This window comes from Rhinoraja longicauda, chromosome 10, assembly GCF_053455715.1.
Source record: "Rhinoraja longicauda isolate Sanriku21f chromosome 10, sRhiLon1.1, whole genome shotgun sequence".
Lineage (NCBI taxonomy): Eukaryota > Metazoa > Chordata > Chondrichthyes > Rajiformes > Arhynchobatidae > Rhinoraja > Rhinoraja longicauda.
In genome coordinates, this window is record NC_135962.1 from 15371372 (window position 1) to 15385474 (window position 14103).

Here is a 14103-nt window from a genome sequence, read left to right on the forward strand (position 1 = left end):
TATGATGGACCATAGGGAGGGAAGTGGTGTCCATTTTTGTCGTTGTCAGCTATAACCAAGTAGGAAATTATCGTTGTATAAATAGTAGAAACAAAGGTCAGTGACGGTGGTGGTGGCGGCAGCGGAGGTAGTGGTGGCGGTGATGGTGGCGGTGATGGTGGCGGTGGTGGTGATGGTGGCGGTGGTGGTGGTGGTGCTGGTGATGGTGGCGGTGGTGGTGGTGGTGCTGGTGCTGGTGCTGGGGGTGGTGATGGTGGTGGTGGTGGTGATGGTGGCGGCGGTGCTAGAGGTGGCAGTAGTGCGAGCGGCCGGAGAGGAGGCACAGGCCGAGAGGCATTGGCAGGCCAGCCTGGCAGTGACAGCCGGTAGGTTAGTCCGCTATAACCGAACTCCATCATAAAGAGGTCCGTAGAAACCTCTACGGGTTTACTGTACAATAAAGCTGCAGATGCTGGAAATCCGAAACATAAACGGAAAATGGTGGAAATTCTCAGCAGATTAGGCAGCATCTGTGGAAGGAGGAACAGAATGCTTTTTAGGTCACGAATGTTGCCTGACCTGAGTATTTATAGCATTTTCTGTTTTTGTTTCACAATACAAGTGTTGCTTGTCAAAGACTCAGTCTTTTCAGGAACCAACCCACTGCGTGTTGATGGCAGGAAGCAGATGCAGATGCATTTGCTTTAATCCATGCATCCCTCACAACATCCAAACTTCAACCCCATTCTAAAGTTTGTGTACCCACTGTGTTCTTAGCTTCCAACAAAGGCCGCTGCACATAACACGAGGAGCTGAAACAAAGTGTCTGTAAATTATTTCACGGCTTTTCACAAACTGTTTCTGGAGTTTCCTGTAAAATGTTGTGGGAACTCGGAGCAGTTGGATACATGACATTATCCTGAAATAGTAATAGCCTTAAAATAACAATCATTGTTTGCAATTAAGATTATATACTTCAACATTACGTATCAAATGCAAACCTGTGACTTCAACCCAGCCAAATGGAGACCCTGACTCAAGCCTCAAACTGCTACCCAAAGTTCACCTCAATTGCTTCCAACTCCCACTTTATGGCTCCCACCCCCGTAATCATTATTCACAGGACAAGAAACCCACAACCGATTTGTTTTCCTCAACTTGCTCCACAATTTGACTCTAATCAAGGCATGCTGGCGCTTGATTACAATTGAATTCTGCAGAAGGCAGCCATTGAGAATAACTTCTATTGGCCAGCTGTGTAATTCCCATTGCATAATCTAAACAATTTCTCCACAAATCTTTCTAAATCTTCACACACTGAGAACACGTCATTAATTAGCATCAAAAGGTTAAAACTTCAGTTAGTGACGCATCTATTTAATTAATTATTCACTTACTGCAGTGAATTATCACGGATGTGTGTGCAAAGGTCAGCGAGACCTTCAGGAGTTTCAGCCAAACTGATACAGTATCTATGGAATTCATTGAGTTGGCATCCAAATTCCAAATATATGGATGAAGAAGGCACAGCAATGTGAACAGAGAAAAGTTAGTTATGTCTTAATAAGAATCCGGGGTCTACAAATTCAAATGGTGTTTGGTGGGGACATCAGTTTTGTGACTTCCTAGTTGGAATATATCATATAAAGATACAAGATAGGAGCAGGATTAGGCCAGGATTAGATCACTGCTTTGTACCTGCTCGGCTATATTATACAATCCTAGCTTATCTGATTACAACTCTCAATGCACTCATGTCTCCTCTGTGTAATCTTTCAACCCCTTGTTCATCAACAATCTAAAAATACCCAATGGGCAAGCCATGCATGTGTAAAGGCTTTTTCCATTCTGGCTCTGACATTACCTCTTCCAGCTAAGGCTCTTCCCGTTCAATGAACTCATATGTAAACTTCAAACCTGTAATTAAGGCTTCCTTCTATGCATGTGCACAAAATTACGAAGTGTCTCGACCCGAATCGTCACCCATCCCTTCTATCTAGAGATGCTGCCTGTCCCGCTGAGTTACTCCAGCATTTTGTGTCTATCTTTGGCAAAATTGGTGTTGCGCTGTATTAGACATCATTGTGGCTTCCCAGCAGTCTCCACACATGGGAAGACCTGGAACAAATTTTCAAAGTTGAATGACAGTACACAATGGTCTTGCTCAGGTTTTAGTCTGCTCTCGCTGACAGATAAGAACACTATGATATGCAAAGCCCCGAAGTTTGCAGAGCCAGCCACAGCATTGTTGATTGATGCTCGAGACCCTCTTCATTTTGAAGAATAAACTTGAATATGTATGAACGTCTTGTGTTGGATCACTGCCAACACCCTTGAACTGTGCTCCAGTGACAATACTTACTGATAATGCGGTGCAAGTAACAATAAGAGATTCACATTTGCCCTGTCAGTGAATAACATTTTAGGTGACGATACATTCTAGATTGGCCACAACACCATGAAATTAGTTGTGATGCGGTGTTGAGAGAGAAAGGAGTAGAAAAGAGTGAAAATAATGCTTCACAGTTAAAGGCATTGGCAAATGAACTAGGGATGACCTGAGAAAAAAAATAACGCAATGAATAGTTACAAACTGAAATGCACGACCAGAAAGCATGGTGGACGAAGATTTAATTATGGATTTCCAAAAGGGAATTGGATAAAAATGTGAAGGTAAAATATTTGGGGAAGTTTAAAGCATGGGAGGAACTGGATTGCTCCTGCTGGTAGAGGCTCAATGTACCCTCCTATGCTCCAATAATTGATTCTAGGTTAAGGTGAAACAAAAGGATGTAAGATAATGATGGCACAGTGGTGCAACCTGTAGGATAGTTGACTCATAAATTCAGAGACCTAGGTTCAATCCTACATTTGGGTGCAGGCTGTGTTGAGTTTACAAGTTCTCCCTGTGACAACATGGGTTTCCACCAAGTGCTCCGGTTTCCTCCCACATTACAAAGACATGTGGGTTGGTAGGTTAATTGTCTACTGGAAATTGCCTCGAGTGTTTAGGTGTGTGGTAGAATCTGGGGAGGGGAGGGAGGGATGTTGGAGTTAATGGTAATGTGGGGAGAATAAAATGATATGAGTGGAGTGTATTAGAGTCATATAATATGGAAAAAGGCTCTTTGGCCCAACTCATCAAGATGTCCCATCTAAACTAGTCCCACATGCCTCCTTAGGTCCAATGTTACTATCTAAGTACCCTGTCCAAATATATTTTAAATGTTGTTATTGTACCCGTCTTATCCCCTTCATCCGGTATCTTGTTCTATCTACCCACTACCCTCTTTGTGAAAATATTGCCCCTTAGATTCCTACTAAATCTTTCCCCTCTTATCTTAAATCTATGAGTTCTAGTTTTTGATGCTTCCACCATAGGAAAAAGACTCTAGGCATTCACACCATCTATTACAAATGTGATTTTGTACACCTCTATAAGTTCACCCCTCAACCTCTCCCCATAGCTCAAGCCCTTGAGTCCTGGCAACAACCTCGTAAATCCCTGCACAATTTCTATCTTTCCTATAACAGGGTTACCAAAACCGAACCCAATACTCCAAATGCATCCTCATGAACTGTAACATAACGTTCCAACTTCAGTACTCAATTCCTTAACTGATGTAGACCAGCATTCCAAAAAAATTCTTCAACACCCTATCTATCTGCAATACCATTTTCTGGGAATCATGTACCTGTACACCTAGATCCCTTTGCTCTACAACTCTCCCCAGGGGCCTACTATTCACTGCAAAGGTCTTGCTCTGGTTCCCAAAATGGAACACCTCACATTTATTCGAATTAAACTAAATTTTCCATTCCCCAGTCCACTTCTCCAGTTGATCACAATCCTGCTGTAATTCTTGATAACCATTTTCACTACATACAGTGCTGCCTATTTTAGTGCCATCAGCAAACTTACCAATTATGCCTTGTATATTCTCATCTAAATTGTTGACATAGATGACAATCAGCAATGGGCTCAGTACCAATTTGAGGTACACCACTCGCCACAGTCCACCAGTCCAAAAAACAATCTTCCACCACCAACTTCTACTTCCCACTGTGAATCCAATTCCACAGTTAGCTAGGTCTCCCTGCATCCCATGTGATCTTTGTAAGAAGGAACTGCAAATGCTGGTTTAAACCAAAGATAGACACAAAAAACTGTAGTAACTCAGCATGACAAGCAGCATCTCTGGAGACAAGGAATGGGTGACGATTCGGGTCGAGACCTTTCTTCAGACTGGTTAGGGATAAGGGAAATGAGAGATATAGACGGTGGTGTGGAGAGATAAAGAACAATGAATGAAAGTTGATCATCATAACCTTTTTGCAAATCTTTCATTCATTTTTCTTTATCTATCCACATCACTCTCTATATCTCTCGTTTCCCTTTTCTCTAACCAGTCTGAAGAAGGGTCTCAACCTGAAATGTCAGCCATTCCTTCTCTCCAGAGATGCTGCCTGTCCTGCTGAGTTACTCCAGTTTTTGTGTCTATCTCCCATGTGATCTTACCTTCCAGAGCAGGCTACCATGCTGAACCTTATCAAAGACCTTGCTGAATTCCTTATAGACTATGTCTGTGGCCCTGCCCTCGTCAACCTGCACTCTGGATTTATAGATAATTGTCAGCTTGATGATCACTGTTGACATAGTAGGCTGAATGGCTTGTTTCCATGTTGCGGAATTCTGTATAATTAAATCAAGGGCAGGGGAAATAAATAAATCACGCAAGAGTGGCTGAGGGCAAGAGCTAGAGTGCATGGCCTATTCAAGCATTCTTGACTGAGGTTCCTCTACTGATGCACAAGTTGCAAGGCCCATGTCAAATGAATAGATTACTTAAATTCAATTTTGGTTATATATCATTGTAACCATTACTAAAATATTGCCACAACATGGCATAAAAATACTAATAAGCTGCACTGGAAAAATAGGGAAATGATAGTGTGGAGGAAATAATATTAATGATCAACTTTGAAGAACAAAATCACATGAGAGAGTGTACAACTAGAGGTAAGCAAGGAAAGAAACTTAATATTAGAACTAAGAAATGGAAAATGGATTTAAGACCTTAGTGAGAGATGTTTATGGTCTTTGGTAACAGGCACGATATGGCATTATGTAACAAAGGCAGAAATTAGGCAAGCATAAATAGTAATATGATTTAGTTAACACTCTAGCAGATTAATAGAATTGGCTAACACCCTAATGGTGTGCTAAGTATTTATTTTATGGTGATCATCATTGGTGTTCAAAACAAAGAAATTATGCCTTACAAATCCAGTTGAATGAAAGGGGATCTCAACCAGAAGCCTAACATTCTCTCTCAGAATATTCTGTCTCATTGGCATCGCCACTCTTTCTTAGAAACTTCAGTGAGTATCAATCTTGTTGACACTGTCCTTGTGAACAAAAGCTGTTGAATCTAAACTGCACTGACTTCAGGGCAAGTTTCTCCTTCTCAGGTGAAAAAAAAAAAATGCACAAAGCATTCCTGCAGTATCATCAAAACCCTGTTCAACCTTGGCAAAACGTCCTTATTTTTGTAATTTTAACTGACAAAGACCAAATTTACATTTTCCTTCCTAAATTCTTACTGTAGACACATTTCGCTTATTTCATCTCATAAACCAGCACACTAAAATCTCTGTAACCAACAATCTCTTTGTTTCATTCAGTTAAAAAAATGAATACTTCACATTTCCCACATTTTTCTTCAGCTGCTATTTTCTTACCCACTGGCTTAACCTGTCTATATCCATTTACAGCCACTGAATTCTCTTCACTGCACATTTTCACAAGTAGCTTTGCATTGTCAGTATGTTAAGAAAGCTTCGGGAGGAAAACGAGGGAATTATACAACAGTTAATTTAACTTTTGTTGTCAGGGAATTATTGAATTCAATTAGAAAGTGGGAAAGATTGAATATCTGGAAGATTTTCAGTTGATCAAAGACAGCACACATGAATTTGTAACTGGTAGGTCATGGGGTCGCTCAGTGAATCTTTTGCAGAAATGACTAAGTGATGGACAGGGATTTTTCTATGGATGCTATTTATATAAACTTTCAGGAGGTTTCGTTGACATATTATTAGATAAAGTTGAAGGTCATTGAGTGGAAAGGTTGGCATTTAGGTTGATTATGTGACGAGACAAGAAGCAACCTATACAGCCCATTATGAACGCGAACATGCGATAAAATGTATGTCATGTAAATTAAAGGAAAGATAATAAATTAAAGTGAACTGGCCCATGACTTGCCCAAATAAATGTCAGCACTTTTTAGATACTGTAGAAATGTGGAGGTTGTGAACTGGATTAATTTTTATGCATAATGACATTTTTATACATAATAAGACACTCTCAGTACAAGGCAGGGCATTCAATTTAGGTATAAGATTCGTATTCCTTGACATCACACAAATCTTTCTTTTTAATTATTTACAAATACTCTGAACACATGTTCCACCCAGTTTTCAAGGATCAGAAGTTGCCACCGACAGTTTGTGCTTCTATCTTGCACAGTGAATGGCAACAGACAAATGTACTCTATTTTATGTTGCAAATTAAATGAAACATACAAAATACATTTTACAATTGTAAAAATACTTTAATTTTTCATTTCATTCTTAATAGTTTTAATGTCCTGACATTCAGAAACATGGAACAAACGTTGACAGATTTGACAAATGACAGAGCTGTGTGATGTGATTTACTGCCTCTGAAAGATTTCAAAGACGTTTCTGGCTGAGGTTGTTCTCCCTCACCATATAGATGGATTGCATCATAACTAAGTACAAAGTGTGATACGGAGCCTTGTCTCTTGCCTTTAGGAGTATATATATTCTATATATAGGGACAACTTAACAAGTATACATACAGCATTTTCAGAAAGCAGATTAACATTAAAATAAATGAATTTTATATGAATATATTATGTTCCATTCTAATATCAGACAATATTTCATGATTTCATGATTACGTGGTTGATGAAATATCACAGTCAATGCAAACTTTGGTGATTGCACAATGTAGTATTAATTGTTCAAGGTTTCAAGGTTTCAAGGTCAGTTTATTGTCACATGTACCAATTAAGGTACAGTGAAATTCGGATTACCATACAGCCATACTAAAAAAAAGCAACAAGACACACAACTACATAAAAGTTAACATAAACATCCACCACAGTGGATTCCCCACGTTCCTCACTGTGATGGAAGGCAATAAAGTCCAATCTCCTTCCTCTTTATTCTCCCGCGGTCAAGGCAGTCGAACCATCCGCAGTTGGGGCGATCGAAACTCCCGCAGCCGTCGGTTGAAGCTCCTGCAGCCGGCGATCGAAGCTCCTGCGACGGGGCGATTGAAACTCCCGCGTAGGAGCGGTCGAAACTCCTGTTGTTTGGAGTCCTCGATGTCGGTCTCTAACCAGAGACCGTGGGCTCTGCAATGTTAAAATCCATCGGCACCCACGGTTGGAGCCCCAAAGACAACCCCCGACAGGGATTGCGAGCTCTGCGATGTTAAATTCCCGCAGGCTCCCGCGATGGAGCTCCCAGTCGATCTCCAGCAAAGGCAGCCAACTCCACGATGTTAGGCCACAGTGCGAACGGAGATACGATATGGAAAAAATCTCCGTCGAGGTAAGAGATTAGAAAAAGTTTCACTCCATTTCCATGGTAGATACTCAGAGCAACTAGCAGCATTGAAGTTGTGGTCTAACATGGCAGCAACAGATATGACTTTGTACTCTAAAGGTTGACATTCGTGTAGTTTTTTGATTATTTTCTGCACCTGCTTTTGGCATTTTAATGAGCAGTACTTTAGACTCCACAGTCTTTAGATCTTTCTTGCTTTTGTCTGGCTTTTCACCTTGAAGAAATATCTCTGTTCTATTATTTTTGGTCCAAAATGGTGATGTCAGATTATTTACTTTTTTTTCCAATTTATCTTTGAAATTTACTGTTTACTCTGTGGCCTTATTATACTTTATTGGCAAACTTAGATATATGGCTTTCTAACACAATAGTTGTGGTACCAACACAATTCTTTGCAAACTTTATAAAACACATGCTGATTTCAGTACTTTCCTGCTCTTTCCCTTCTGCTGTTCAGCCAGTTTCCAAACCTTTCAACAGTCTGTTTCATTATTTGCCTATGGTTATCATTCCAAGGAATGTTTACCCTCAAAAGCATGTTGGCAACACAAGTAAGTAGAGTAGTAAATCAGGCATGCAATATGCTAGCCTTTATTGGTCGGGACATTCTGCATAAGTCAGGAAGTCATGTTGCAGCTTTATGGGACTTTGGTTGGACCACATTTGAAATATTATCTGCAGTGCTGGTTGGCCCATTACAGGAAGGATGTGGAGGCTTTGGAGAAAATACAGAAGTGGTTTACCAGAATGCTGCCTGGATTAAAGAGCGTGAGGTTTCAGGAGTTTTCGAGTATAAAAGTATTAGGAGAAATTAGACAAACGGATTGTTTTCCCTGGAGTATCTATCGGAGGTTGAGGGAAGACCCGATAGGACTATATAAAATTGTGAGATGACATAGATAGTACACACAGTATGATCTTTATTCCCATGATGGAAGTGTCAAAGACTAGGGGGCATAACTTTGAGATTAGATGGGGAATGCTGAAAGAAGATGTGCAGGACAAGTTATTTTTTACACCCAGAGTGGTTGGTTCCTAAAACATTCTACTAGGGCTTGCGTGGTGGAAGCAGATATAATAGTGTAATTTAGGAGAACTTTTAAATTGGTACATGAATATGTAGGGAATAAAAGGCTATGGATCAGATGCAGGCAGGGAAGATTAGTTTAACTTGACATCATGTTTGATACAGACCTTGTGGTCTGAACATCCTGTGATGTTCCATAGCCACCAACTGAACACCATCAAATAACTCACCAAATAACTTTTGAATTGTGGCCACTGTTGTAATAGCTGGTTTGAACCTGTAGGTTAAGCCATGGTGGGGAATGAAAGTAAATGGTAAGTAAGTCGACTGCTGTAACAGCAGGAGAGGGCAAGCAGAGGGTAGTGAGTAAGAGGAGATCTAAAAGTGTGAATAGATGAGAGAAGAGTGGTGGTCAGAGGCAGTATTAATGTCCTCATTATTTTTAAGGCAGCTTTGTAAAACATGACTATTAGTTTTTTGAGTACTCTAAAGTTCTTCAAACTCCATTAGTCGTTGCTTGAAAATCAAGTTGCTACTGATGAAATTTCAGCTTTGAACAGTTTAAACAAATTTAACAGACAAGTCCCGACAAAAAAGAAAGAAGCCTTCACTCTTTTCTGAAAGGCTTCAGAGCTATCTAACAACAGTTCAGAAACAAGCAATGGATGGGAACTTGTTATTTAGCCAAGTCTGAGTTAACTATCTCGCACTATCCACTAGGCCAGGTGAGTCAGAAGAAAGGTGTGTGCAAGCAGCCAAATGCAAGGACAGAGCAGGTTGGGAAGCAGTTACAAAGTTTAACGTCGCCGTACAGGAAAGACTCCAAATGCAGGATCCAGGACTGGATCATTCACTGGGCCTGGACAAGAGAAAGGATTCAATTTTATCTGTGGAGTAAGGCCACAGAAATAAAGAGGCCTTCATTTTCTTTCCTCAGCATCTCTTAATAAGCAGTGTTGCTTGTTGCTCAGTTCTAATGAGAAAGATCAGAGCTGGGAGCCTCACCTGGTCTAGTGGATAGTGCGAGACAGTTAACTCAGACTTGGCTAAATGACAAATTCCCATCCATTGCCAAGTCTGGCAAACGTCATTCTTAGGATAAGAACTGGAGTCAGATCTGAGGCAAGCTCTGTCAGCTGGCTGCCATCCGGGACATGTTAAATGAGCACTTTGTATTTGTTTTCACAGAGGAGGAAGAGTACAAAATATCACTGGATTAAGAATGCGTAAAAATAAGGACAAAGAAAAGAACTGTGATATCAGCAAGAATAATTGCATTGTTGAAAATAATGAAGCTTCAGATAGTTCAAACTCTAGAACCTGGCGCTCAGCACAACAGAGCATTAGTGAAAGAAAACACTTCACTCATACCGTGCTTTCAATAACATCAGAATATACAAAAGTGCTTTTCACATGCACTAAAGTACTCTTTGAATTGGAGCGGCTATTGAAGTATAGGATATGCTGCATCAGTTCGCATCAAGGTCCATAAATAGTCATGTGATAAAGAGCAGATAATTCCATTCAAGTCATTTAGTTGAAGGACAAAGATCACCACCTAATCTTTGTAGATACAAGGAACTGCAGATGCAGGATTACAAAAAAAAAGGCACAATATACTGGAGTAACTCAGTGGGGTTGAATGGAACTTCATATTCAAAACCTCCCCAAAATCAGTCAGCCACCTTTGTTCCAAGGAAAACAAAGCCAGCATATTCAGTCATTCCTCATAGAAGAAACATTCCATCCCTGGCAACATGTTGGTGACTCTTCCCTGCACCTAATCCAGTGCATTCACACCCTTCCTATAGCATGGCAATCAGAACTGCACACTATATTCCAACAACTGCAAAACCAATCTTCTGTAAATTTGTATCTAGCTGTGGCCTCAATGTTTTATGAAGCGGTTATTCTTCATCCGAAGATCTTAAATATGTGGTGTTATTATTGACCCTGTGGAATGTACACTTTATTAATTTTAGTTTAATGTAAAAATAAAATGAGTCAAAGAATTTAAAAGCAAGTTACGTTACAATTGTACAACCAGTTAGGAAAGAGAGTGCTTTTAAATAGTTTCAGTTGTTTTAATCTACTTTTATTTCAATGTGTTTCATAACATTTGGGATAATGAACTTGCCATTAAATGGAGTTCTCACACATTACTGAGCTGGTACAGTCAGTTTTATTAGCATATTTTTAATGCCATTTGCTTCACTAAACAGCTTAGTTGCACCTTAATTCAGTTAAATCGTAAATGAGTTTCCTCTGCTGTACACTGAAAATCGTGTTTGTCGTGCTCCTGAATTGGAGGAAAATTGAAGGAAGGTGGGGATGCAATGAATTCATTTTCAGAATTACAGTGAGTTCATGTGAGAAGTGAAATGAGAGACCATGTAATGAATTTATTGTGGTAAGATAGCCTAGATTTTCCTAATTTCAACTACCTGCTTTCAGGCAGTATGCAGACAATCCAATCCAAAACCCTCAAAGTGATCATCATGCTTTACCATTATTCCTCTGTGATCTAAATCTACCCGGCCAAAGTGCATCCAAATCATTTTTGGGACAGGTACATCAGTACATGCAAAGGTTTTCCTGTTTCCGGCCAATTAGCTCTCCTACAAACACCTCTGATCCACCTCTGGCAGCACGGAGCCTGACTGGGACATTCTGGTAGAACGAGATTAGGATTGTGAAACGTCAGAGAGGATTGAGATTTTACAATATGGTTTCCCTCTTTCAAGTTGCCGCTTGCAAACCTTGCTGAAGAATGAAAAGGAATACACTTTCCATGCACCCTGTATGCTGCAAAACTATGGATATCATAGGAATTGTGCATTCAGGTGAAATTCAACAATACTGGTCTAGTTGGCATCCACTCAAATTATCATTCAACACATCTTTTGAAGTGGAACCCATTCAAAACTGTTGCACACTTGTTTTAAACTATTTCAAATTCTTCTTTGGGGTATCTCCTTTACATTATATTACATGAAAACATGTTTTAGCTCACCGAAATGTAATCTAATTTCTAGATTATCTGCTTTTCTCTGGTGATTCTAAATTTTTGAGGAACTGGATGATGAGCACATGGAAAAGGAAAGAATGGATGCCAGAAAAGGCCACAGCTCATGCACAGTTATCTCTCTACTGAATTCACCAATCACAGAAAACCCATCCAGACTTCCCAAAAGCAAATGTCCAAGACAGCATGAAGAAAGGTCTTCTGATGATGAAACATGACATTCTGCTTCTTTTCAGTACAAGGCATTGGCTTGTTTGTGGCCATGAAGGCAACAACAATAATCAACTTTATGAATGATGTTGTTTGACTGTAAATCTTTTCTTTTGCTCAGCAGTCCTTGGGGTTGATGATGACTTGCACCAAAGAATGGAAGTGAGGGACATCTTTTGATAGTTTTGTATACCAGCTACTACATGGCCAAATATGGAACGTGCCTTATGCACGGTCTTGACACGAAACGTCGACTACCCTTCTGTCTCCACGGAATTCCTTTAGCAATTTGCTTTTTTTGTGTCAGATATGCAACAACTGCTTCTGATTGGTAACAGAGAGCACAGATTTACAGTAATCAGCAAACGAAAAGTAACATATAGGCAGAAAACAACAGGAGCTGGAAATCAGAAATTTTAAAAATTGTGAAAATAGCACATTCTGGCAACATTTGTAGAGAGCGAGACAGAGTTAATGTTTCAGGTTAATAGTCTACTGTCAGTTCTAATCTTGAGCACCAAGTTTCTCTCAGCTCTAGAATAACCAGAGCTGAGAGAATTAGGCCTTGGGAAAAACTGAAGCAAAAATCAGTCACATGGCAAGAATTAAAGTGGCAGAAGAAATAGGGCAAAGAAAATGAATACTGTAATAATGCAAGCAAAATGTGACAGAGAACTGTTATAGCTTCGGGAGTGCAGCAAGTTTATTTCAGAATTAAATAGGATCAGACTCAAGTATTGCACACTGTATTTAAAATATATTTGTATTTCAAATTCAATAAAATCATGTAAAATCATGTATAAAATCATGAAAGGAATAGATTGGTAAATGCACACCCTCTTGCCCAGAGTAGGTGAATTGAGGATCAGAGGACAAAGGGTTTAAGGTAAAGGGGAAAAGATTTAATAGGAATCTGAGAGGTAACTTTTTCACACAAAGGGTGGTGGGTGTATGGAACAAGCTGCCAGAGGAGGTAGTCGAGGCAGGGACGATCCCAACATTTAAGAAACAGTTAGACATGTACATGGATACGACAGGTTTGGAGGGATATGGACCAAACTCGGGCAGGTGGAACTAGTGTAGCTGGGACATGTTGGTCAGTGTGGGCAAGTTGGGCCGAGGGGCCTGTTTCCACACTGTATCACTCAATGTATTATTGTTTACAGCAGGATCACTAGGACAAACAATAAGCATTACAAATTAAAAGTTAATACAGATGATTGGAAATTTTGATAGGCAGATGGGAGACAATGGCCAGAGATGAAAAGATAGAAGGTGGGAGACAAAAGGACTGAGGAGTTGCGAATTGTGACGCTTGAGGAAGGAATGTAAGTGGAACAGGAGGAAGAGGGGAGAAACTAATACAAATCCAGGTGGGGCACGGTGGGAGAGGGGGAAGGGGAAAATAGGTGGGGGTGGAGGAAGAAGGGAGAGGGGGAGGGTTTTGTCGTCACCTAAAATTGGAGAATTCAATGTTCATACCCAAGCAGAATATGAGGTATTCCTCCAATTTGCCTGTGGCCTCATCAGGACAATGTAGGAGGCCCAGGGCAGAAAGCTGCGAATGGGAAGAGGAGGTAAAATAGTTAGCAAACGGGAGATCCAGTAGGCCTTGGCAGACAGAGTGCACGTGTTTGGCGAAACAGTTGCCAAGACTACGCTTGATGTCGTTGAACACTTGAGCTTAGTCCGTTGTGGCCTACTGGATCTCCTGGTTGTCAACCAGTTTAACGCTTCTTCCCCTCTCTTCTTGTGCTGATTTGCTTCCAAATCACTGTCCCATTTGAAGGTGCACTATTCTTTCACAATTCACAAATTGTGGCCTACTGAGCATAGGTAAAAGTATAGATTTGGTGAAATCAGCCCTCATGCAATACTGTGTTAATGCCAACAGTATTACATTGGACTCCAATGAACCAGCTAGCACATTTAATCACCCACTACCAAGCTGGCAGTCACCAGAGGAGATGCCAATCCCACCAACACCCAATATCAATGACTTGGAAACTTGTTGGAGACTTGTTAATTTCGTGTAGGAAATTCGTTATTTGAAGAGAGCTGTTAAATTTGGATATTGAGAAATCAATTAAATCTTAACTGGATCCTTCTGGAATAAACTCCAGACATTGTCATTGGAAGGAATCATGTTGGGAGAACAAGATGAACCACCAAGCAGAACAACTACTAGTAGAAGCAGGAG